The sequence below is a fragment of the Manis javanica genome, chromosome X, assembly GCF_040802235.1.
Source record: "Manis javanica isolate MJ-LG chromosome X, MJ_LKY, whole genome shotgun sequence".
Lineage (NCBI taxonomy): Eukaryota > Metazoa > Chordata > Mammalia > Pholidota > Manidae > Manis > Manis javanica.
The window spans coordinates 2,374,434-2,398,991 of NC_133174.1; the positions used below are offsets into that span (position 1 = coordinate 2,374,434).

General features: G+C 43.2%; 2 long non-coding RNA genes across 2 annotated transcripts in view; one reads left to right on the plus strand and one right to left on the minus strand.

The window, feature by feature from the left end:
• LOC140847424 (uncharacterized) overlaps window positions 1-24,558 on the minus strand; it is a 218,450-nt gene that overhangs the window by 56,309 nt on the left and 137,583 nt on the right. The window lies entirely within an intron of this gene.
• LOC118971535 (uncharacterized) lies at window positions 4,714-8,224 on the plus strand. Its single transcript, XR_005060009.2, has 5 exons — window positions 4,714-4,728; window positions 5,659-5,769; window positions 6,721-6,822; window positions 7,010-7,059; window positions 8,027-8,224. It is a non-coding gene; the product is annotated as an uncharacterized lncRNA (long non-coding RNA).

The window sequence follows — 24,558 nt, forward strand, 5'->3', positions numbered from 1 at the left end:
GTGCATGAGACCCCTGCTCGGAGTGACCCAAATCGGGGAGCTGACCAGAAAGTGGATGAGGACACTGGGAGACGCAAAGCCTTCTCTCCTAGTCACTGCATGAGAGATTCCCTAGGGCAGCACACGGAGATGTATGTGAGTGACGGCAAGGAAAACATGCTGGGACCAAGAGGTGGAGAGCCAGCTAGAGAACAAACGACTTTGATGTGCTCTGAGAATGAAGGCAAATGGCCAGTCAAGGTGCAGGCTGAGGAGTCCTGAGGCCAAGCCGTCCTCAGAAGTTCAACCCACAACAAACGGACAGGTTCTGGGGCTCAGATATGGCCTGGAGGAGAGGGGACTGAATTCTCAGTCAGATGACTTGGGAATCATAAGGATACCACTGTTTCTTCTTTTCTGTAGTAAAAGCACAATATGTAGTGAGTATCTGAAATATTGATAGGCATGAAAATGAACATATGTGAAAATTTGATGGATAAGAAATATGTTCTTTGGCTATTTCCATGTCCTTAACAATAATAGATGCACAGAGATAGCAAGAAATTTTCTTCTTTCCTTGCCAGCTTCCTGGAATGTGGGGAACTTCTCGCGTGCTTTCTTCCTTGCTTAGAGATACGATGACGTAAATTAAGATTTTTTTCAGTGAAGCCTAGATCTTATTTTATTTTATTCCTAAGTGAAGGCATGTGACCTTCTTATTCTCTCTATGTAATAGTGTCCAAAACATGAGTAATGGGTAGGGGGGAACAAAACAGAACAAAACCTATTCTTGGAGAAGGTACAGGGATTTATAGACTATGGATCTTTGATAAACGCACAACTGACATTCACTGGAAAATAGGATATTTAATCAAACTTGATGTAAGATTGGATTCCATAGGCAAAAAAAGAAAAAAGAGCTACACGTTCAACCCATACTTGTCCCATATACAGAAATTACTCAAAGTTATACAGGGGCTTATTTGTAAAATCTAACACTAGAAAATCTCAGGATAATGGGAAAAACTCTTATGTCAGGTTAGGCAACTGTTGAGCTTAAATATAGAGTCATTAGAGGTTTGCCTTGGTAACTGATTCGTAGGATAGATGCCACATTAATTTTGTTAAACTAGACAGTGACATGGTGAGTGTATACAGTAAGTTTCAGTGTACCCCCTCAGTACTGAGGAAATAACACAGGGATTCGGGGCACAACCTTGGACTCCTTATCCCATGTTGGAATTCAAGATATAAAGGAAATAAGTATTACTCTCCCGGAACTACCTCCTCAGAATTCTGCTCTATCACTTACTTTGAAGGTCAAATGTCTGGACCAGTTGAAATTTCACTTAAAACTAATCTTACTCAAATAAGATAATGTCATGGGTACTCATCACTGCCAACCAGGATATTAAAAGAAGACTTCTATGTAAACAAGGTCTCCTGATTGATGACTATTGGTTCATAACGTGTTTCTTCACACACATCCAATTCTATAAAAACTGGTGCACATTTCAGATCTCCTGCAACACCCGGCAGCCTCCCAGCTTCAGCAGAAGGACAACAGGCACCATCAAGATGGAGATTCTGCTGCTGACCCTTGTACTCGGTCTGGTTTGTGCAGCCCAGGAACCTGTACCTCAGAATGACGTGCTGGTAAGAAGGAATGTCTGCTTTGGTATAAGGTGTCAGGTGTTTTGTGTGTGTGTGTGTGTGTGCGCACGCGCACGCTGGGTTTTTATATATCCAAATACAGGTGCACCTACATCTAGACATTTTCCTCCAACTCCAACTTGGTCTTCGGCTGGCTTCTGACACACACCTACTGAATGTGTTTTCAATTGCCTCAACATGGCCAATATGTCCATTAAAGGGCTTCTTTCCCATCTACTGTCTTTTAGATGAGAAGGTTGCATTAGCCAAAACAGTGTTAACTGGGCTTCTAGAATTGATAGCAGAGCTTACGCTGTTTCAGGAATATCTCATTTCTTGTTTACCACAGATGTGGGTTTTCACAGTATCTTATAAATCCTTCTTTGTTCAGTACAGTTACATAAGTGTTGTGCTGATGCAAAAGTGAAGGGAAACTCATGATGGACGAGGTCAAAGAAAACTAAGAGAGACTGACTAAAATCACCCCTGGAATTTTGCTTTAGATTTCAATTGAATTGAACACTCTTCAGATGGCAGCCAGTAACAAAGGGAAGATCATGGATGGGGGGCCATTCCACGCTTATGTCCGTCAAATTGAACTGAACCCGCAAAACGGCAAAATCTTCTTCAGATTCTTTGTCAAGTGAGTAAAAATAACAGAGCAAAAATGCCTGGCAATGTCTGGACCTGACAGAGGGTCTGTCTGACTCCGGGTCTACAGGGAACTACCTGGATTATGGTCAAGAACACAAGTCTCTGGGGTTTGTGTTAGAGGGCCTTATACATGTTGTTCATATTTAAAAGAGCCTCTACAAAATGTCCTGAGTGTTTGTTTGGAGAGAAAAGTGTCAGGGGTGCTCCTCAGAAGCACCTCAATGGAGAACAGAGATGAGAACAGCCAGAAGGGTGTGGGGTCCTCAGCACCTATGGTTCCTGCGGGCCGACTGGAATATGTCCTGTGGAATTTGTAAAGGGCCTTCACCCTGAGAGGAATGCAGCTCCTCAAAGTGTGAGCAGGTGGTGACGCACATAATCTCTGTCCCCATGAACTTTCTCAGAGCAAAGCGTCGTCATCACTAAGCCATCACAGCCTTCACGGCATCAAGTATTCCTGATGGAGGTTGAGGGCTTTGCAGTTTTCATTAAGAACCCCGATGACTAAGAGGAGATGAACTGGTTTTCAACCTTCCTTGGTCAAAACAGAGCCAGGGATACAGTTACATAGACGCGTAGCAATAATGCATTCTATCATCCTGGTATGGATGAGGGAAAAGAGGACATCAAATCAGAGGAATGGTGTGTGAGGGGTCTCAGAGGGTCACAGCACAAGGGACAGGGACACGATGCCTCTGAAGGATGACTGGGACCATCAGACAAAGGACACCGGAAAGAGAAGTGTTGGCGTCATCAGAGGCACCCAGTTATTTTAAGGAAGTGTTCAGGAAATGACAAGTAAGGACAGGGTTAGTAAGTGCAGAACACATGGGAATGGTACCAGGTGAGACTCGTTAAAAGAAAAATTAGGGTTCCTTCGGAAGGCTCTTTATGTCCATGGATCGGTTTTATCTTTCCCCCCATGAGAAATGGGCACATATTACATTGGGGAGCAGCCACAGTCAGTGACTTTTTTCTGATTATGCTTCTACTATGGCGTTTGAGAATACTTTTCCTTACAAATATCATTTTCTCCTTTGATTTGTCATTTTTACCATTTTTGTGTCCTTCCATGTTGAATTGACTTGACACATTCTGATCATTCTGATATCAGCTTAACTGAATTGTCATTGTCATGGGAATATATGCATCTCAGCGAAGGACAGAGTTCAAGAGTTTGACGTTTTGCACACACCTGTCTCACCACTGCCGCACGCATAACATAACCTATTTCCGTTAGCACAGAAAGTTCTCTTTGCAGCATTGTACTAGGCCACATTCAAGTACTTTGTTTGTATATGTCACAAAGTGGACATTGTCCAGCTATTGGATCAGGTTGTGGTCATTTTGAGTGACTTCAGTGTGAAGAGCTCGGTATTAATGTCTCTGTTAACAAGCATTTTCAGTTTTCAGGGCTAAGTGTTCAATGGCTCCACCGGAGTCCACATGTGTATTTAAGTACAGCTGTCAAATGAATTTCTAAGTGAAGCAGCCTTTGCATTATCATTGGCAACTGATGAAATGTTCTGTTTCAACACATGCATTCTAAACCTTGGCATGGACACCGTTTATGATTTTATCCAGGCTTGTGTAATGGAGATGGAATCTCAGCGTGGTTTTAATTTGCATGTGTCTAAAGACAATAAACCATGAGTACCATTTCCTAAGACCATACTTTGCAGAAGTGACTGTTCAATGACTTGCCCAATTTCACCTGGATTAATTCCTGTTTTATCATTTGCATTGTTGTATGTGTTCATTCCACTTTCCGAAAGCAACTTTTTTTGCCATATACTCACACAGAGGCACACAGTGTTTGTTACACACCGACATAGATTTATACTCATAGTATTTATTGCATGTGTATATTTCTCCGTGTCATATATGGATCATGTGCATGTTGGTGCCCCTCTGGGTGTGTATACACTGCCTTTGTACACACACATGTGCCTTTGAGTTTCATTTTCTTAACAGTGTTTTTCTAGGAGATAAACATGGTGGATTTGATTACATTCTTAATTTTTTTCTTTCCTTTTCGTGATTCCTATCTCTTCTGTCATCTAAGATCCTTGCCACGTTTGTGACCATGAGTAAGCCGTGCCCGGGAAGCTGTCTCTCTGTTTGCAGAATGACCTGTTTTGCATCTGGATTATGTCTTTGCCACAACTGCTCAAACCTCACCTGCATGAAATATCCTTCACTCAAGAGTTACGTGATCCTAGATAACTTATTTCTTCTCTTTTGATAGCACATAGTTCACAGGCATTAAAATGAGGCCTGATACAGGGTCACAGTGAGTCAATGAAACTAATAGTGACAGATGAAATTTAATTACTGCTGTCAATCCACTGGAATCTGTTTTCTTTTTAAGGGAAAATGGAGAATGTGTACGAAAAGTGAGTGAGGGAAAAAAAACAGAAGATGATGTTTACAAGATTAAGTGTAAGTACAACTATTTCATTTGTAAAAGCATCTCAGGGCTGGAATCTTGGCCTTGTCTTTCTGGAACCCCATATATCTGAATTCTAGGTCTCCTAAGAATGGAAAGTGTAACTTAAACACTGCCTGGTAAGGGACGGCTGTGAGGTGTCATTTATAGTTGACCCAGAGAATGTGAAGTCAGAGGGTTTGGTGGTAAAGTAGGGCATAAAAATGCATATTGCCTTCCCCGCAATCCCGGCAGAATGATGGCACAGCTGGAGAGATGTGGGGCCCCAACCAGGTGGGATGTAATGTAGTTGTTCCACCTGCCATGAACTCCATATTCTCCCAAGTGAAACTGTCATAGTCCCACACTGACGTGGTAGGGGCAGCCACACATTTGCCAAGAAACGCACGTAGATGCAGCCTCAGCAGAAAGGCCGTCATTACTACGCAGTGTCCCTCGGCTGCCCGGTGCACGGCAGGCCCTGGAACAGTTACGCAATGTTTCGAACGACCCATGGATTTTGATCTGCAAGAGAAATCAATTCATGGGTTGAGCGAGGGAGATTCAAAATAAGTTCTAAACTTGGAACCGATTTTATGCCATTTAAGGACATGTCATGTTTAAAGAAACAATGGCCTCACTAGAACACAGGGCTGGAAACCATTTTAGTAAGTGCATGATGTGAAGTGAGGAGAAGGCCGTGGAGAAAGAACTCCCTAGTCTTGTCACTGCCCTCATCCAAGGAGACACCACAGCACGGCTGCAGGGACAAAGGGATCAACAGACAATCTTGTTGCCAATGGGGCAAATAAGCCAAGATGAAGCGAATCCCAAAGAATTAAGTCAGCAGATATTTATTGCTTTACCTATTTATGTATATTTACATATCTCTTTAAGTATGTATGTGGTATATGCGTAGCTGTCTGTGTATTCCTCTCTCACAGATTCTGGAGAAAATGAATTCAAAATTCTCTATAAGAATGAAAATGCTATGATCGCAGAGATAAAGAACACGGATGCGGAAGGCATGGAAACGAACCTGATTGCATTGTTTGGTACGATTCTGTCCTACAATATGCCACCATCACTGTAGTATCATGTCTCCATTGTCCCTTTTCTAAATCACAAAATCAGTGCGTGTTCACATGGATCCTTATTCCGTATGTACGGCCCAGTCCTTCTGTCCACGGAGAGGTGTGGTCGGCAGAGAAAAGTGGTCAGAAGGACGTGGGGAGGGGCGGCAAAGTATCAGATCATCAATGAGATGTGAAGCCCCTTTATTCAAATTAACAATGGTTTAGACTTAACTTTTATTAGGGACAGTTATTAACAGAGCAACTAATTTCAAGTCATAGTTCTATTTAGTTGACTTCAATTCCTTCATGTCTCAGAGAATTTAACAAATATACTTAATCGCCGGGACAGGAAAGCATTTAAAATTCACCTTCACGATTAATCTTTCCATCACTGCTCTTATGAACATTGACAATTTCCAGCACCGAATACCCACACAGGGTTGTGCATGGGTGGGCGGCAGTCTGGGATACAGGGTTTCTATCCAGACGAGATCTGAGGTCTGGTAAAATGGTGTCTCCCCTGCCTGTGGGCCAAGGCTGCTGTTTCCCTGTGCATGACATCGGAGTTCGCGGTTACTTGGGCCCAGACCAAGGCATGAATGTCAGACATGGGGTCTGGGAAGGAGGCGGAGATAAAGATCATAGAGATTCTAGATGGACTGGCCCCAAATTCATCGTGCTCCTCATGCGTCCCTGGAGTGAGCTGCCGAGCTCGCAGAGGGCACCGGTACTGAGCTGTGTGGGGTTTCCCTGTCTTACCCACCCAAGGCAGGCAGCGGGCACGGTGATGCATTCAATGTCCACACTGGATGCTGTTTGATCACAGCCCGTGAAGACCTGGTTTCCACATTCATTTTCTTCCTTCCTGCATTCAGAAATTCTCCGCGGCTCTAACTGACAGATTTCTGCATTGTGCATGGTGATTTTCAGGCAAAGAAAGTGATATTAGTGAGGAAACCGTGGCCAAGTTCAGGAAGATAACGGCAGACACGGGAATTCCAGAAGATAATATCGTCAATATCATCAGTTCTGGTAAATGGACTCTTATTTTTTCCTGAATATATCAAATACCCGTTACGGTCCCAAATACCCTGGGAAACAAATTAACTCATTTTCAAATTCCTTCCCCACCAAATATCATCGATAAATTCTCTTATTTAAATATAGATATCATTAGAAAGATTGGGAAATGCAGTGACGCCTCTTTTTTTCTCTCCAGACGACTGTCCTGAGATTTATTGAAAACAGGATGCACAGCCTCTCAATGGTGTAAGTAAACACGTCCTGTTACTCGTCTGCTATGCCATGTAACTCCGTCAGCCCAGATGCAGACTTCATGGAGGGCCATGTTCTTTAAAGCAAGTTTTCTTCTGGTCCTACTTCCTAATGTCACCTGAGAACATGTTCCTGCTGGGTGAGCTCCTGAGATTGGTCCTGTGCCCGATGAAACTGCACCTGCAGGAACAGGCTAGTAATGAGCAGGTTTGGGGAGAAAGCACCACCAGGCTGGGACTGTGCAAACGACGGTCGTCAGAGACTGGCAGGACCTGGTGGGGACGCAAGGAGACATGCTGAGTTTCCCAGTGCGTCCTGTGGATGGTGGTTCACATGTATCCCTACCCCTACGTGGGCCAAAGGGAACCCACCAGTGCCTCAGCCGCCAGGCTGACTTCACGTCATGGGGAGAAACACGCGGGAGGGTTCCAGCCACACCGTCACACCTGCACACTGCACGGGTTTTCCCTAAGGACACCATTTCCCCAGCAGTTATTTTAAACAGTCTGAAGTAAGATAGCCTCAGGAAAGGATACTGATCTGGGCTAAGATGAGCCTTATCTTGGTTAGAGAGAGGGCTTGGGGAGAGCCATGGAGAAAAACAGCCAAAAAAACATCACCTCCCAGGATGAGTGGAGAACCTTGATGCCACACAGTTTGGAATTTGTGCAGGGGGCGTGATTCAGTCACATACCCTGAATGCACTTCTCAAAGGGCCATTGCCATGTCAATGCTTTCTGAAATGAGGAAAATTCTGGCATGGGTCCCAGTCCTGAAAGGCACCGACTCGTGTGCATATCTGGAAAAGTTCGCACGGATCCGCTCCTATCACAGACGTGGGGAACAGTGTGTTCCCACCGGATTAACTGGAGGGCCTGCAGCCCCGCTTCTGAGGCTCACCTGTTACTGTGTCATGCAGTCAATGCACACGAACCCCTTCTCCTGTTTTATTCCCCTTTAGTAATGGCCCTGAGAACCAGTACAACGTCTCCCCGTGGAATCAGGACCAGACGGTGAAGAGAACATCCCTTGCGTCTGCACTATGTCACCTCTCTCTGCTCATAAGTGAGCCCCGTTTCCCACCTCATCTCTGCCACAACCACTCCTGTCCTGCTTGGTGCCATTGGATTTCTGAAAGCTTAATTAAACTGATTTAATACAGAAACTGTATACGTGTCTGTCTAGAAAATCATTTAATTTAGAAAACATGCATAAATATCCATGGAAAATGCAACTATGCAGGAGAGGGTGATACTAACAGCATGGCTGTTCCATAAGACACGAGCTCCATTAGGATCAGAGGAACACGTCCTAAAGGAGTCAAGGGCAGTGGGGGAGAGGTTCTGCCATCATGGAAAGAGGAGAGGGTCATGGACACTTTTACTGTATTGGGACAAGGCAGTTTGCCCAGGAAAGAAGTCCCTGGGGAACATCATGTGCATCACAGGCAATGGACAAACAGGGCAAATCAATGACATTTACCCCAAATGTATATGTGTCATCCTTGAGGGGTCACATGGGCATAACACTGACACACCATTAAACGCATTGCTTTCTACTGAAATAGCAGAAAATTTTCAAGAATAAAAGAGTCCCTGCATGTGTTTGGCTGACTCCTCTGTTCCACTACTATGCATGCATGTGCATCATGTTTGCAAGGAAAGGGGTTGTCACCACAAACCATACAGACGTGACGAGAAGGTAAGTGAACACCGCCCATCACATCAGGCCAACCAATTGAACACTTGTGTGCAAGGGGCACATACGTCATAGTTGTGTTAAACTGACACAGGATGAAATAGAAAATGTCTGCAGTCCTTGACTAGTAAATAAATTGAATCCACCTTCCAGAACTTTCCAAAAAGAAGTTGCAGGTCCACCGGATTTCATTACAGAGTCCCTCCAAATGAGCAAAGAAGCAGAAACACTCGATGTAGACAAAGATTTTTGCATGAGATGCTGTGGGAGACGAGACCGCCCTGCTTACTTTGTGAGGTCAGGAACCTAAATGCCCACAGCGACAAGGACATGTTGGGGTCCACAGTCGTATGAGTTCATATTAAACGTGATCCTGTCCCAACTTGCTCCAGGCCAGCATTAGGTACTCTTGACAAATTGTTTAAACTCTTTATTATACGTGTGTATATATTTTTTGATATGTTTTTACTGAAGTATAGTTGATATACAATATTATATTTGTATATATTACACATAGTTTCAGTTGGTATACAGCATTATATATATATATAGTTGATATGCAATATTATATTTGTATATATTATATAGAGTTTAAAATAGATGACATAGGGATTCAGCAGTTACACACTTATACCCTAACTTCAACAAGTGCAGTTATTATCTGTCAACATAGGAGGACATTACAGAATTATTGGCTGTATTGTCCATGCTGCCCTGTCATTCATGTGATGAACTGATATTATGATTGAGAATTTTTGTGCCCATTTAGCCCCTCACCTTTCCCACCCACCTGCCCGAATCCTCCTGCACAGTAACCACCAGTCACATCTCAATGTCTGTGATACTGTTTTGTTCATTCCGTTTTGCTTTGTTTTTAGATTCCAGACGTAAGTTCAATCGTATGGTATTTGTCTTTCTCCACCAGGCTTATTTCACTGAGCATAATACCTTCCTGGTCTGTCCACATGGCTGCAGATGGAGTGGTTTCCGTGATTTCTATTTCTGCTACTTTGTTGTACGTGTGTATATTTCCATTGACACACAAACATACTAATATAGTGGACGCAGTCTTTGCTCTACCCACACATGAGAAGTAAAATATGCAGAGTATCACATTTTTGTTATTATCTCTGTATTAATACTTCCTGAGAATATTCATAGTGGTTTATGGTGATCTAATTTAATAGTTTAATTTCCTTCATTTTCTATTTTGAATATATCATAGCTTGCAAAGTATAAAATTCAGTTTTAAATATTTCAAGATTACAAACAACAAACCTGTTTAAAATTTCCATAAATGAATGGGGAAATGACAGTGTCTTCAACAGATGGTGCTGGCAAAACTGGACAGATACATGTAAGAGAATGAAACTGGATCACTGGCTAACCCCATACACAAAAGTAAACTACAAATGGATCAAAGACCTGAATGTAAGTCATGAAACCATAAAACTCTTAGAAAAAAACATAGGCAAAAATCTCTTGGACATAAATATGAGTGACTTCTTCATGAACATATCTCCCCGGGAAAGGGAAACAAAAGCAAAAATGAACAAATGGGACTATATCAAGCTGAAAAGCTTCTGTACAGCAAAGGACACCATCAATAGAACAAAAAGGTATCCTACAGTATGGGAGAATATATTCATAAATGACAGATCTGATAAAGGATTGACATCCAAAATATATAAAGAGCTCACGCACCTCAACAAACAAAAAGCAAATAATCCAATTACAAAATGGGCAGAGGATATGAACAGACAGTTCTCTAAAGAAGAAATTCAGATGGCCAACAGGCACATGAAAGATGAAAACATTGCTAATCATCAGAGAAATGCAAATTAAAACCACAATGAGGTATCACCTCACACCAGTAAGGATCGCCACCATCCAAAAGACAAACAACAACAAATGCTGGTGAGGTTGTGGAGAAAGGGGAACCCTCCTACACTGCTGGTGGGAATGTAAATTAGTTCAACTATTGTGAAAGCAGTATGGAGGTTCCTCAAAAGGCTCAAAATAGACTTACCATTTGACCCAGGAATTCCACTTTTACGAATTTACCCTAAGGATGCAGCACTCCAGTTTGAAAAAGACAGATGCACCCCTATGTTTATCGCAGCACTATTTACAATGGCCAAGAAATGGAAGCAACCTAAGTGTCCATCAGCCAACGAATGGATAAAGAAGATGTGGTACATATACACAAGGAATATTACTCAGCCATAAGAAGAAAACAAATCCTACCATTTGCAACAACATGGATGGAGCCAGAGGGTATTATGCTCAGTGAAATAAGCCAAGCGGAGAAAGACAAGTACCAAATGATTTCACTCATCTGTGGAGTGTAAGAACAAAGGAAAACTGAAGGGACAAAACAGCAGCAGAATCACAGAACCCAAGAATGGACTAACAGGTACCAAAGGGAAAGAGACTGGGGAGAATGGGTGGGAAGGGAGGGAAAAGGGTGGGGAAGAAGAAAGGGGGTATTATGATTAACATGTATAATGTGGGGGGTGGGGGAAAGGGAAGGGCTGTGCAACACAGAGAAGGCAAGTAGTGATTCTACAAAATCTTACTATGCTGATGGACAGTGACTGTAATGGGGTTTGTAGGGGGGACTTCGGGTAGGGGAGAGCCTAGTAAACATAATGTTCTTCATGTAATTGTAGATTAATGATGACAAAACAAAAAAATAATAATTAAAAAAAATTTCCATAAATGGGAATACCTTATCAAAGTGAACACAGAATTTTGACCAATCCAAACAAGTGCACCTTATCAAACAGCTTTTATTTTCTATTCTCACTTCAAACCATGGACTTCCCACAAATCCACATTTAATGTGTTCTCCCACCTTTCTCCAGACCTTGCATGCAGAGCTTTCCTGGGGTAAACACTTTCCTATTCCTTCTGAAATAGGACCCCCAGACTCTCCATGTGCCCACCTGGCTGCATTTTCACCCTACAACTTAGAAACAGGTAGTATTTTGGCAATTTCTGCTTAGCCTGTGTGCTTTCTGCCTCCTTCCCTGGAAACTGATCACTAGATCAATCAATAACTGAGCCTGTCTGATTTGTGCTGACGTTGGAGACCCTGTCTGCTGTGGGTGCATCACATGCACAGAATCAGTATTCATGGAGCCCACAGGAAACACTAGGTAGTAGGAATCCTACAGAAAACCCTTCCATATAATTCATGCTTGGATAGAAGACTATACCATTTGGAAAATATGTTTTAATATTGAAAATAAGGAGAAAAATGGTGTTTCTGCAGAGAACTGGGTCTTGCTGACATTGGCAGATGGAGAAGGTGTGGTATGAAATCCACTGTTGTCAATTATGGTTAATTATGGTTAACACATGGCACAAACTGATGTTTACCAATAACTCAGGTGGTTGGGAGTAGATGGAAAGAGCAAATCCTTCTTAACAGAGAGCAAACATTTTAGTAAAGGACTATGTCCAGACACTCATGGATTAAAATAATGCCGCAGGAAACAAATGTCCCTCATTTATTAAAACCAACACAGATGTGGAATGTAAAACAAGGAACAAACAAAATCCAAAGGAAAAAATGCCAAGACACTTTCAGAAAAGCAAAGGTAACCAGTGGAGAGAGACAAGGTGACATTGCTTTCTGGAAGCTTCCCTTCCATGTCTCCTACTTGTAGGATATTATATCCTGTCCTGATCATACATATTTGGATGACTAAAACTTCCACAATTTTCCAGAAGGACTGGGGAGGTCACAGACCATGTCACATTTGCTTTCTGTCCATTTCCGACCACATGGACGGGCCTGAGGGATTCTCAAGGGTGACCATGGGATCACAAACAGCTCCAAGGAGGAGCAGATCTTTCTGAGGAAATCTGAGGTGAGGTGCAAATGTTCCTCTCCTGCTTGTGTTCAGGGTTTATCTACCCTTTGGCTGGGCTCTTCGCTACTTCAGACTGGATCCAAATAACATGGCCCTGCCTGGGACAACGGCAGCCCTCCCCTGGGTCACACTAGACAGGCGCCTTTGCAGGACACGGTGAAATGCACACCCTGGGTAACTTTTAATAGAGAATACCTATCCCCTCTTGGTCTGTGTCTGGGAGAGGACTTCCGTAACGACAATTTGCATGTTTTCTTCCTTATCTATACATTCCATTTCTGTTACTGCACCCACTATGGCCTTTTCCCATTTCCTTCCCGTGTCTCACATATGACCACCGAGATTCTTACGTCCTTGTGCACACACCTGGACCTGTGCACCCCGCCTCCTCCAGCCCTGCTTCATGGTCCACCTGAGAAGAACACCTTTCCCCTTGTACTAAAGAGGAACTCCCGTGGGTGTCACTGAATGCCTCCTGGGCACAGCTCTGAGTCCAGGTCCTCAGCAGGGACTTTGGAGTCTCCTCCCACCCAGAAATGTCCACACTATGTAACACTGACCTTAATTTACCCAAGAAACAAAAACCACCCCCGGGACACACATAGAATCATTCGTTTACCAGTTCCAGGCACTAGGGATGCAACGGAAAGAAAAAAATAAAGCCTATGACATTGTGACATGTACTCTTTAGTGAGTGGACAATGGAAAATGGCCATAGTGGGTGCAATAAGGACACAGCACAAGGGAAAGAAAGAGGGAAGGAAGTGGAGTCAGGGTGTGCTGGGAGGTTTCCCGCACTGCGGGGAGAGCCGAGCTTCTGAGTGACAGTCAGTTGTGCGGCTGAAGCAGGGGGAGGGAGAGGTGCAGGAACCGAGGGGGGTCACGGAAATTACTGCCCGGCATGGAGGTTTGATTCTGTGCGAGAGGAACATGTTACCACGTATCATCCAAGATTTCTCACCCAGAGCATGACTGCAAGATCTGCTCAGGACCCCTGAGAACTGTCTGTCGGCTTAAAAGACGTCCATGACTCTCTAGGAGGCACTCTTTTCCCTACCATTCTTTCACCCACATTTTGATGAATACTAATGAAAAGAGTTGGGACTTGAATGTCATGTGGTTCCTTTAGGAAAAACAGTCAGAGGATTCAGAGGCTGGTAAGAGCAAACTGTCGCCATCATCACTTAACACAACTACTGTTTAATTTCCTCTTGGTTGTCCAACAAGATGATCTTCCTCCCCTGGAAGGTTCCAGGACACACTCTAAGGGAACAAAAGTGGGTCAGAGTCCAGGAGGCCCGGCTGGGAATGTGTGCGGTACTGAGGAAGACGTGGCAGCTGTGATAATGGGTGAAACCCCACGCCGGTGCATGAGACCCCTGCTTGAAGTGACCCAAATCGGGGAGTTGACCAGAAAGTGGATGAGGACACTGGGAGATGCAAAACCTTCTCTCCTAGTCACTGCATGAGAGATTCCCTAGGGCAGCACACGGAGATGTATGTGAGTGACGGCCAGGAAAACATGCTGGGACCAAGACGTGGAGAGCCAGCTAGAGAACAAACGACTTTGACGTGCTCTGAGAATGAAGGCAAATGGCCAGTCAAGGTGCAGGCTGAGGAGTCCTGAGGCCAAGCCGCCCTCAGAAGTTCAACCCACAACAAACAGACAGGTTCTGGGGCTCAGATGTGCCCTGGAGGAGAGGGGACTGAATTCTCAGTCACATGACTTGGGAATCATAAGGATACCATTGCTTTTTCTTTTCTGTCGCACAAGCACAGTACATAGTGAGGGTATTTATCTGATAAATTGATAGGCATGAAAATAAACATATGTGAGAATATGAGGGGAAAAAATATGTTCTTTGGCTATTTCCATGTCCTTGACAATAACAGATGCACAGAGATTGCAAGAAATATTCTTCTTTCCCTCCCAACTTCCAGGAATGCGGGGAACTTCTCGCGTGCTTTCTTCCTTCCTTGGAGATGCGATGACGTAAATGAAGATTTTTTTCGGTGCAGCCTAAGTCTTGTTTTATTTTATTCCTATTTGAAGTCATGTGACTTTCCTAGCCTATTAAATATTGCCCAAAACATGAGTATTGTGTAGGGAGGAACAAACAGAATAAAAGCTATTCCTGGAGAAGGTATAGGGATTTATAGTCTATGGATCTTTGATAAATATACAACTGAAATTCAGTGGAAAATAGGATACTTAATAAAACTTGATGGAAAATTGGATTCCGTGGGCAAAAAAAAAGAGATCCACCTTCACTTCAACCCATACTCGCTCTGTATGCAGAAATTACTCAAAGGAATACAGGGGCCTATTTGTAAAATCTAACGCTAGAAAATCCTGGGATAACAGGAAAAAACTGTTATGTCAGGTTAGGCAACTGCTAACCTTAAATACAGAGTCATTTGAGGACTGCCTTGGTAACTGATTCATAGGTTAGATGCCACATTAATTTTGTTAAACCAGACAGTGACATGGTGAGTGTATACAGTAAGTTTCAGTGTAGCCCCTCAATATTAAGGAAATAACCCAGGGTTTGGGGGTACAGCCTTGGACTGCCTATCCCACTTTGGAATTCAAGATATAAAGGAAATTAGTAATGCTCTCCTGCAACTATCTCCTTAGTATTGTGCTCTGTCACTTACTCTGATGTTCAAATATCTGGATCAGTTGAAATTTCACTTAAAACTAATCATGGGGGAGTCTAGCAACCATAATGTTGCTCATGTATTTGTAGATTAATGATACAAAAAAAAAAACTAATCTTACTCATATAAGGGAATGCCATGTGTACTCATCACTGCAAACCAGGATAATAAAAGACTTCTATGTAAACAAGTTCTCCTGATTGATGACTATTGGTCCATAATGTGTTTCTTCACACACATCCAAACCTATAAAAACGGGTGCACAATTCAGTTCTCCTGCAACACCCGGCAGCCTCCCAGCTTCAGCAGAAGGACAACAGGCACCGTCAAGATGCAGATTCTGCTGCTGACCTATTTACTGGGTCTGGTTTGTGCACAACTTGAACAATTAATTGAGGTCGACGTGCTGGTAGGAAGGAATGACTGCTTTGTTATAAGGTGTCGGGTGCTGGTTGTGTGTGTGTGCGTGTGTGTGTGTGTGTGTGTGCACGCACGCACACACGCTGGGGTTTTATATATCCAAAAAATGGTGCACCTACATCTACACATTTAACTGCTACTCCAACATGCTCTTCGGCTGGCTTCTGACACACCTCTACTGAATATGTCTTCAATTATCTCAACATGGCCAATATGTCCATTAAAGGGCTTCTTTCATATCTATTGTCTTTTAGATGAGAAGGTTGCATTAGCCAAAACAGTGCCAACTGGGCTTCTAGAATTGATAACAGAGCTTATGTTGTTTCAGGAATATCTCATTTCTTGTTTACCACAGATGTGGGTTTTCACAGTATCTTATAAATCCTTCTTTCTTCAATAAAATTACATAAGTGTTGTACTGATGCAAAAGTGAAGGGAAATTCATGATGGATGAGGTTAAAGAAAACCAAGAGAGACTGACTAAAATCGCTCCTGGAATTTTGCTTTAGATTTCAATTGAATTGAACACTCTTCAGATGGCAGCCAGTAACAAAGGGAAGATCATGGATGACGGACCATTCCACGCTTATGTCCGTCAAATTGAACTGAGCCCGCATAACGGCAAAATCTTCTTCAGATTCTTTGTCAAGTGAGTAAAAATAACAGAGCAAAAATGCCTGGCAATGTGTGGACCTGACAGAGGGTCTGCATGATGCCGGGTCTGCAGGGAACTATCTGGATTATGGTCAACAACACAGGTCTCTGGGGTTTGTGCTGAAGGGTCTTTGAGAGTTTTTAAATATGTTGTTCATATTTAAAGAGGAGCCTCTAAAAATTGTCCTGAGCATTTGTTTGGAGAGAGAAGTGTCAGGGGTGCTCCTTAGAAGCACCTCAAAGGAGAACAGAGATGAGAACAGCCAGAAGGGTGTGGGGTCCTTAGCTCCTACAGTTTCTGACCAGTGGACAGAATCTGTCTTGTGGAATTTGTAAAGGACCTTCACCCTGAGAGACACACAGCTCCTCAAAGTGTGAGCAGGCGGTGACATGTATAGTCTCTATTCCCAGGAACTTTCTCGGAGCAAAGCTTCATCATGACTAGGCTATCAGAGCCTTCACAGTGTCAAGTATTCCTGATGGAAGGTTGAGTGTCTTTTGGCCTCTATTAAGAACCCCAATAACTATGAACAGTGGTATTCAACCATCCTTTGTCAAAACAGAGCCAGGGATACAGTTACACAGACGCATAGCAATAATGCATTCTATCATCCTGGTATGGATGAGGGGAAAGAGGACATCAAAGCGGAGGAACGGTGTGTGAGGGGTCTCAGAGGGTCACAGCACAAGGGACAGGGACACAATGCCTCTGAAGGACAACTGGACCCATCAGACAAAGGACACCGGAAAGAGAAGTGCTGGCATCATTAGAGGCACCCAGTTATTTTAAAGAAGTGTTCACGAAATGACAAGTAAGGTGAGGACCAGTAGGTGCAGAACAGATGGAATGGTACCAGGTGAGTTTCGGAAAAAGAAAAATTACGGTTCCTTTTGAAGGCTCTTTATGTCCATGTATCAGTTTTATCTTTTTCCCACAAGAAATCGGCACACATTACATTGTGGAGAAGCGACAGTCAGTGACAACTTCTTTCTCATTATGCTTCAGTATGGCTTTCAAAAATAGCTTTTCTTACAAATATCATATTCTCCTTTGATTTCTCACTTTTACCATTTTTGTGTCCTTCCATGTTTAAATGACTTGACACATTCCGATCTTTCTGAAATCAGCTAAACTCAACTGCCATTGACATGAGAATATATGCATCTCAGTGAAGGGGGGACCTCATGAGTGTGAAGCCATGCACACACCTGTCTCACCACTGCTCCCCTCAAAACATAACCCATTCCCAGAAGCACAGAAAGTTCTCTTTGCAGCACTGAACTACACCACGTTCAAGTCCTTTGTTTGTATACATAAGAAAGTGGACATCACCCAGCTATAGGATGAGGCTGTGGTCATTTTGAGTGACTTCAGTGCGAAAAGCTCTGTATTAATCTCTCTGTTCACATGTATTTTCAGTTTTCTGGGCTAAGTGTTGAGTAGCTGCACCAGAGTCCATATGCGTATTTTAGTACACACTATCAAATTATTTTCTAAGTGAACCAGCCTTTGCATTATCACTGGTAGTTGCAACACACGCATTCTAAACCTTGGCATGGACATCGTTTATGCTTTTATCCAGTCTTGTGCAATGGAGATGGAATCTCAGCGTGGTTTTAATTTGCATGTGTCTGAGGACAATAAACCATGAGTACCGTTTCCTACGACCACTCTTTGCAGAAGTGACTGTTCAATGACTTGCCCAATTTCAGCTGGATTATTACCTTTTTAGTCATTTGCATTGTCATACGTGTTCATTCCACTTTCTGAATGCAACATTCTTGTCATATACTCACACAGAGGCACACAGTGTTTGTTACACACCGACATAGGTTTATAATCATAATATTTCTTGCATGTGTATACTTTCCTGGGTCATATATGGATATCATGTGCATGTTGGTGTCCCCTCTGGGGGTGTATATACACTGCCTTTGTACACACACACATACATGTGCCTTGGAGTTTCATTTTTCTTTACCGTGTTTTTCTAGGAGATGAAGGTGCTGGATTTGATTACACTCTTAAGTTTTTTCTTTCCTTTTTGTGATTCCTACCTCTTCTTATCATTTAAGATCTTTGCCAACTTGGTGACCTCCACTAAGCCCTGTCTGGAAATCTGTCTCTCTGTTTGCAGAATGGCCTGTTTTGTGTCTGGATTATGTCTTTGCCACAACTGCCGAAACCCCACCTGCATGAAACATCCTTTACTCGAGAGTCTCATGATCCTAGAAAACTTATTTCTTCTCTTTTGATGGCACATGGTTCACGGGCATTAAAATGAGGCCTGATACAGGGTCACAGGGAGTCAAAGAATCTACTAGAGACAGATAAAATTTAATTATTGCTGTCAAGCCACTTGAACCTGTTTTGTTTTTAAGGGAAAATGGAGAATGTGTACAAAAACTGCCCGAGGGAACAAAATCAGAAGACTATGTTTACCAGTTTACCTGTAAGTACAACTATTTTATTCGTAAAAGCACCTCAGGGCTGGAATCTTGGCCCCTTCTTTCTGGAACTCCATATATCTGAATTCTAGGTCTCCTAAGAATTGAAAGTGTAACTTAAACACTGCCTGGTAAGGGACGGCTGCGAGGTGTCATTTATAGCTGACCCAGAGAATGTGAACTCAGAGGGTTTGGTGGTAAAGTAGGGTATAAAAATGCCTATTGCCTTCCCTGCCATCCTGGCAGAATGATGGCACAGCTGGAGAGATGTGGGGCCCCAACCAGGGGGGATGTGAATAATTGTTCACCTGCCATGGCCTCCATATCCTCCCAAGTGAAACTGTCATGGTCCCACACTGACATGGTAGGGGCAGCCACACGCTTCTCAAGAAACGCACATAGATACAGCATCAGAGGAAAGGCCGTCATTACTACGCAGTGTTCCCTCGGCTGCCTGGTGAGCCAGTTATGCAATGTTTTGAAACACGTGGATTTTGATTTGCAAGAGAAATCAATTCACGGCTTGAGCGAGGGAGATTCCAAAGAAGTTTTAAACTTGGAACCGATTTTATGCCGTTTAAGAGCATGTCATGTTTGAATAAATGATGGCTTCACTAGAACACAGGATTGGAAACCATTTTAGTAAGTGCATGATGTGAAGTGTGGAGGTGGCTGTGGAGAAAGGACTCCCTACTGTCCTCACGTTCCTCATCCATGCGGACACCATGGCACGGCTGCAGGGACACAGGGATCAGTACACGATTCTTGTTGGCAGTGGGGTAAATAAGCCGTGATGCGTGAATCCCAACGAATTAAGTCATGCAGATATGTATTGACTTATCTATTTATGCATATTTACATATCTCTTTAAGTATGTATGTGGGTACATGTACAGCTGTCTGTATATTCTTCTCTCACAGACGCTGGGGAAAATGAATTCAAAATTCTCTATGAGAATGAAAGTGCTATGATCGCAGAGATAAAGAACACGGATGCGGAAGGCGTGGAAACGGACATGATTGTATTGTTTGGTACGATTCTGTCTTACAATATATCACTGTCACTGTCATCTCATGCCTCCATTGTCTGTTTTCTAAATCACAAAATCAGTGCGTGTTCACATGGTTCCTTATTCCATATGCAAGGCCCAGGGCCTTCTGTCCACGGAGAGGTGTGGTCGGTGGAGGAAAGTGGTAAGAAGGACATGGGGAGGGGCGGCAAAGTATCGGATCCTCAAGGAGATGTGAAGCCCATTTATTAAAATTAAAAATGTTTTAAACTTAACTCTCTTTAGGAAGAGTTATCGACAGATATCAACTAATTTCAAGTCATGGTTCTACTCAGTTGATCCCAATTCCTTCATTTCTCAGAGAATTTAACAAAGATAGTCTATTGTTGGGACAGGAAATCATTTAAAAATCACCTTCACGATTAATCTTTCCATCACTGTTCTTATGAACATTGACAATTTCCAGCACCGAATAGCCACGCAGGGGTGTGCACGGGTGGGCTCCTGTCTGGGATACAGGGTCTCTATTCGGATGAGGATGGGTAGATCTGAGGTCTAGTAAGATGCTGTCTCCCCTGCCTGTGGGCCAAGGCTGCTGTTTGCCTGCACCTGAGATTCGAGCTTCCAATTTACTTGGGTCCAGACCAAGGCATGAATGTCAGACATGGGGTCTAGGAAGGACGCAGACATGCAGCAGATCGCAGGGATTCTAGATGGACTGGCCCCAAATTCATGGTACTTCTCATGCGTCCCTGGAGTGAGCTGCCGAGCTTGCAGAGGGCACCGGTACTGAGCTATGTGGGGTTTCCCTGTCTTACCCACCAGAGGCAGGCAGCGGGCACGGTGATGCGTTCAATGTCCACACTGGATGCTGTTCGATCACAGCCCGTGAAGACCTGATTTCTACATTTATTTTCCCCATTTCTGGCTTCAGAAATTCTCCACATCTCTAACTGACAGATTTCTGCATTGTGCATGGTGATTTTCAGGCAAAGAAAGTGATATTAGTGAGGAAACCGTGGCCAAGTTCAGGAAGATAACTGCAGACCTGGGAATTCCAGAAGATAATATCGTCAATATCATCAGTTCTGGTAAACGGACTCTTATTTTTTCCTGAATATATAAATACCCGTTATGGCCATGGACCACTGGGAAACAAGTTATCTCATTTTCAAATTCCTCTCCCACAGAGTATCACCTATAAGGATTCTTATTTAAATATAAATATTATTTTAAAAAATGCAAAATGGAGTAATGCCTTTTTTTCTCATACCCTTTTGTTTTCTCTCCAGACGACTGTCCTGAGATTTATTGAAAACAGGATGCACAGCCTCTCAATGGTGTAAGTAAACACGTCCTGTTACTCGTCTGCTATGCCATGTAATCAGTCAGCCCAGATGCAGACTTCATGGAGGGCCATGTTTTTTAAAGCAAGTTTTCTTCTGGTCCCACTTCCTAATGTCACCTGAGAACATGTTCCTGCTGGGTGAGCTCCTGAGATTGGTCCTGTGACCGATGAAACTGCACCTGCAGGAACAGGTTAATGCTGAGCAGGTTTGGGGAGAAAGCACCGCCAGGCCGGGACTATGCAAAAGACCGTCATCAGAGACTGGCAGGACCTGGTGGGGACGCAAGGAGACATGCTGAGTTTCCCAGTGCGTCTTGTGGATGGTGGTTCACATGTATCCCTACCCCTACGTGGGCCAAAGGGAACCCACCAGTGCCTCAGCCACCAGGCTGACTTCACGTCATGGGGAGAAACACGCGGGAGGGTTCCAGCCACACCGTCACACCTGCACACTGCACGGGTTTTCCCTAAGGACACCATTTCCCCAGCAGTTATTTTAAACAGTCTGAAGTAAGATAGCCTCTGGAAAGGATACTGATCTGGGCTAAGATGAGCCTTATCTAGGTTGGAGCAGAGGGCTTGGGGAGAGCCATGGAGAAAAACAGCAGAGAAAAATGTCAGCTACCTGGATGAATGGAGTATCTTGATGCCACAGAGTTTGAAATTCGTGCAGGGCACGTGATTCAGTCACATAACATATCCTAAACTCATTTTTAAAAGAGTCGTTGCCATGTCCATGCTTTCTGATATCAGGGAAATTCTGGCATGGATCCCAGTCCTGAAAGGCACCGACTCATGTGCATATCTGGAAAACTTCCCATAGATCCTCTCCTACCATGGACATGGGGAGCAGTGTGTTCCCACTGGATTAACTGGAGGGCCGGCAGCCCTGCTCCTGAGGCTCACCCGTTTCTGTGTCATGCAGTCAATGCACACGAACCCCTTCTCCTGTTTTATTCCCCTATAGTAATGCCCCTGAGAACCGGTACAACGTCTCCCTTGTGGAATCAGGACCAGACAATGAAGAGAACATCCCTTGCGTCTGCACTACTTCACCTCTCTCTGCTCACAAGCGAGTCCCGTTTCCCATGTCATCTCTGCCACAACCACTCATGCCCTGCTTGGTGCCATTGGGTTTCTGAAAGCTTAAATAAACTGATTTAATATAGAAACTGCATATGTGTCTGTCTGGAAAATCATTTAATTTAGAAAACATGCTTAAATATCCACGAAAAATACAGCTATGCAGGAGAGGGTGACACTAATAGCACAGCTGTTCCATAAGACACCGCCTTCATTAGGATCAGAAGGACCCATCCTAAAGGCATCAAGGGCAGCCGAGGGAGAGGGTCCCCATCAAGGAGAGGGGATCAGGTCATGGATGCTTTTACTGTATTGGGACGAGGCAGTTTGCCCAAGAAAGAAGTCCCTGGGGAACATCATGTGCATCACAGGTAATGGAACAACTGGACAAATCCAGGACATTTACCCCAAACGGATAGGTGTCATCCTCGAGGGGTCACTTGGGTATAATACTGACACACGATTATATGCATTGCTTTCTACTGGAATTACAGAATATTTTCAAAAATAAAAGAAAGAGTCCCTGCATGTGTTTGGCTGACTCCTCTGTTCCACTACTATGCATGCATGTGCATCATGTTTGCAAGGAAAGGGGTTGTCACCACAAACTATACAGAAGTGACGAGACGGTAAGGGAACACCACCCATCGCATCAGGCCCACCAGCTGAACACCTGTGTGAAAGGGGCACATACGTCACAGTTGTGCTACTCAATCTCACACAGGATGAAACAGAAAATATCTACAGTCCTTTGCAATTGAATAAGTAGAATTTACCTCCCAGAACTTGCCAAAAAGAAGTTGCAGGTCCACCGGATTTCATTACAGAGTCCCTCCAAATGAGCAAAGAAGCAGAAACACTCGATGTAGACAAAGATTTTTGCATGAGATGCTGTGGGAGACGAGACCGCCCTGCTTATTTTCAAAAATAAAAGAAAGAGTCCCTGCATGTGTTTGGCTGACTCCTCTGTTCCACTACTATGCATGCATGTGCATCATGTTTGCAAGGAAAGGGGTTGTCACCACAAACCATACAGAATGTTGCTATGGACGATATCTGAGAACACGTCCCAGAGCATTGACCTCACCTGTCCTCAGGATGGGAATGTGCTTAAAGCTACTTAAAATGATACCAATTCTATAAAAAATGTCCTATCTTTCACTTGACCAACACGGTCAACTTTGCCTTTAACTACAATTCTTTGAATATTAAATGTTGTTTATTATGTAAAGTCTTTAAATATGACCTGGTGAACTGAACCCCAAAGGAGAGTATGAGAATGTAGTTGAACTAACAGGAAAATTGGAAACCAATCTCTACATCATTTGAGTTTTTGTTGAAAGCAGTGAAGGCCCTCAGGTTAGACTTCTATCTGTACAGTTTAAAATAACTGCACATAACTTTCAAACATCAATAGTGTAATATTCAGTGACCAAATGTCAGAATGTTTGATTTTTATGGGGAAAAAGTGTGTAATGTGGTGTTCTAATCTTTGGCTGTTTTTTTAAATTTTAAATATAAAGAGCAATAGGATCTAACTGGAATGTAATTACAGAACATATGGCTCCCATATTCCAATACCCTGCTTGCTAATTCCCTTATGCCCTATTGCACAAAGAAATGATGTTTGAAATGTGTACTAAACTGCACTTCAATATGACTGACTTTAGGTGTAAGTATAATGCAGCTGCTTTTTAATAAGGGCTGTCCTGGGTGAGTGGGTCACGCAATTCCTCAGAATCTCACATCAGTTCTCACGGGCTGCCGAGCGGGCTCTTTCCTACAGCCTGTCATGTACCTCCAAGTACTACAAGAAGGGGCATTGCCATCACCCACAACTGTTCATGTTGGGGTAAATCCTGTTCTTGTTTAGCTAAGTTCAGAAGCTGGGAAATCTGGACCATTTAAGAAGAGGCAGATATCTAAAAGCATCTTTACCTCAGTTCCTTTCTTAACTGATGGTACAACAGTGTGAGGAACGTTAGCTAAGAGATTACCACAGAAGGATGGTTGGTAGCTTTTAATCTATAAAAGTACAATGTGTTGAGATGAACACTGGTCACTTCATCAGCTGGGCTGAGCATTGAATAATGTAGATAACTAATCACCGTGTGGCACACTTGAAACCAATATGGCATTGCCTATCGACTACAATAAAATGTAAAGGAAGTAAAATAAAAAGGAAACTTTAAAAAAGTGAATAACATTTGAGTTTTGAATTTTTTTTTCCTACCACAGATGAAGGGAAAAATCGTTTCCAATTTAAATTTACTGACAGTAACTTTTTGGTG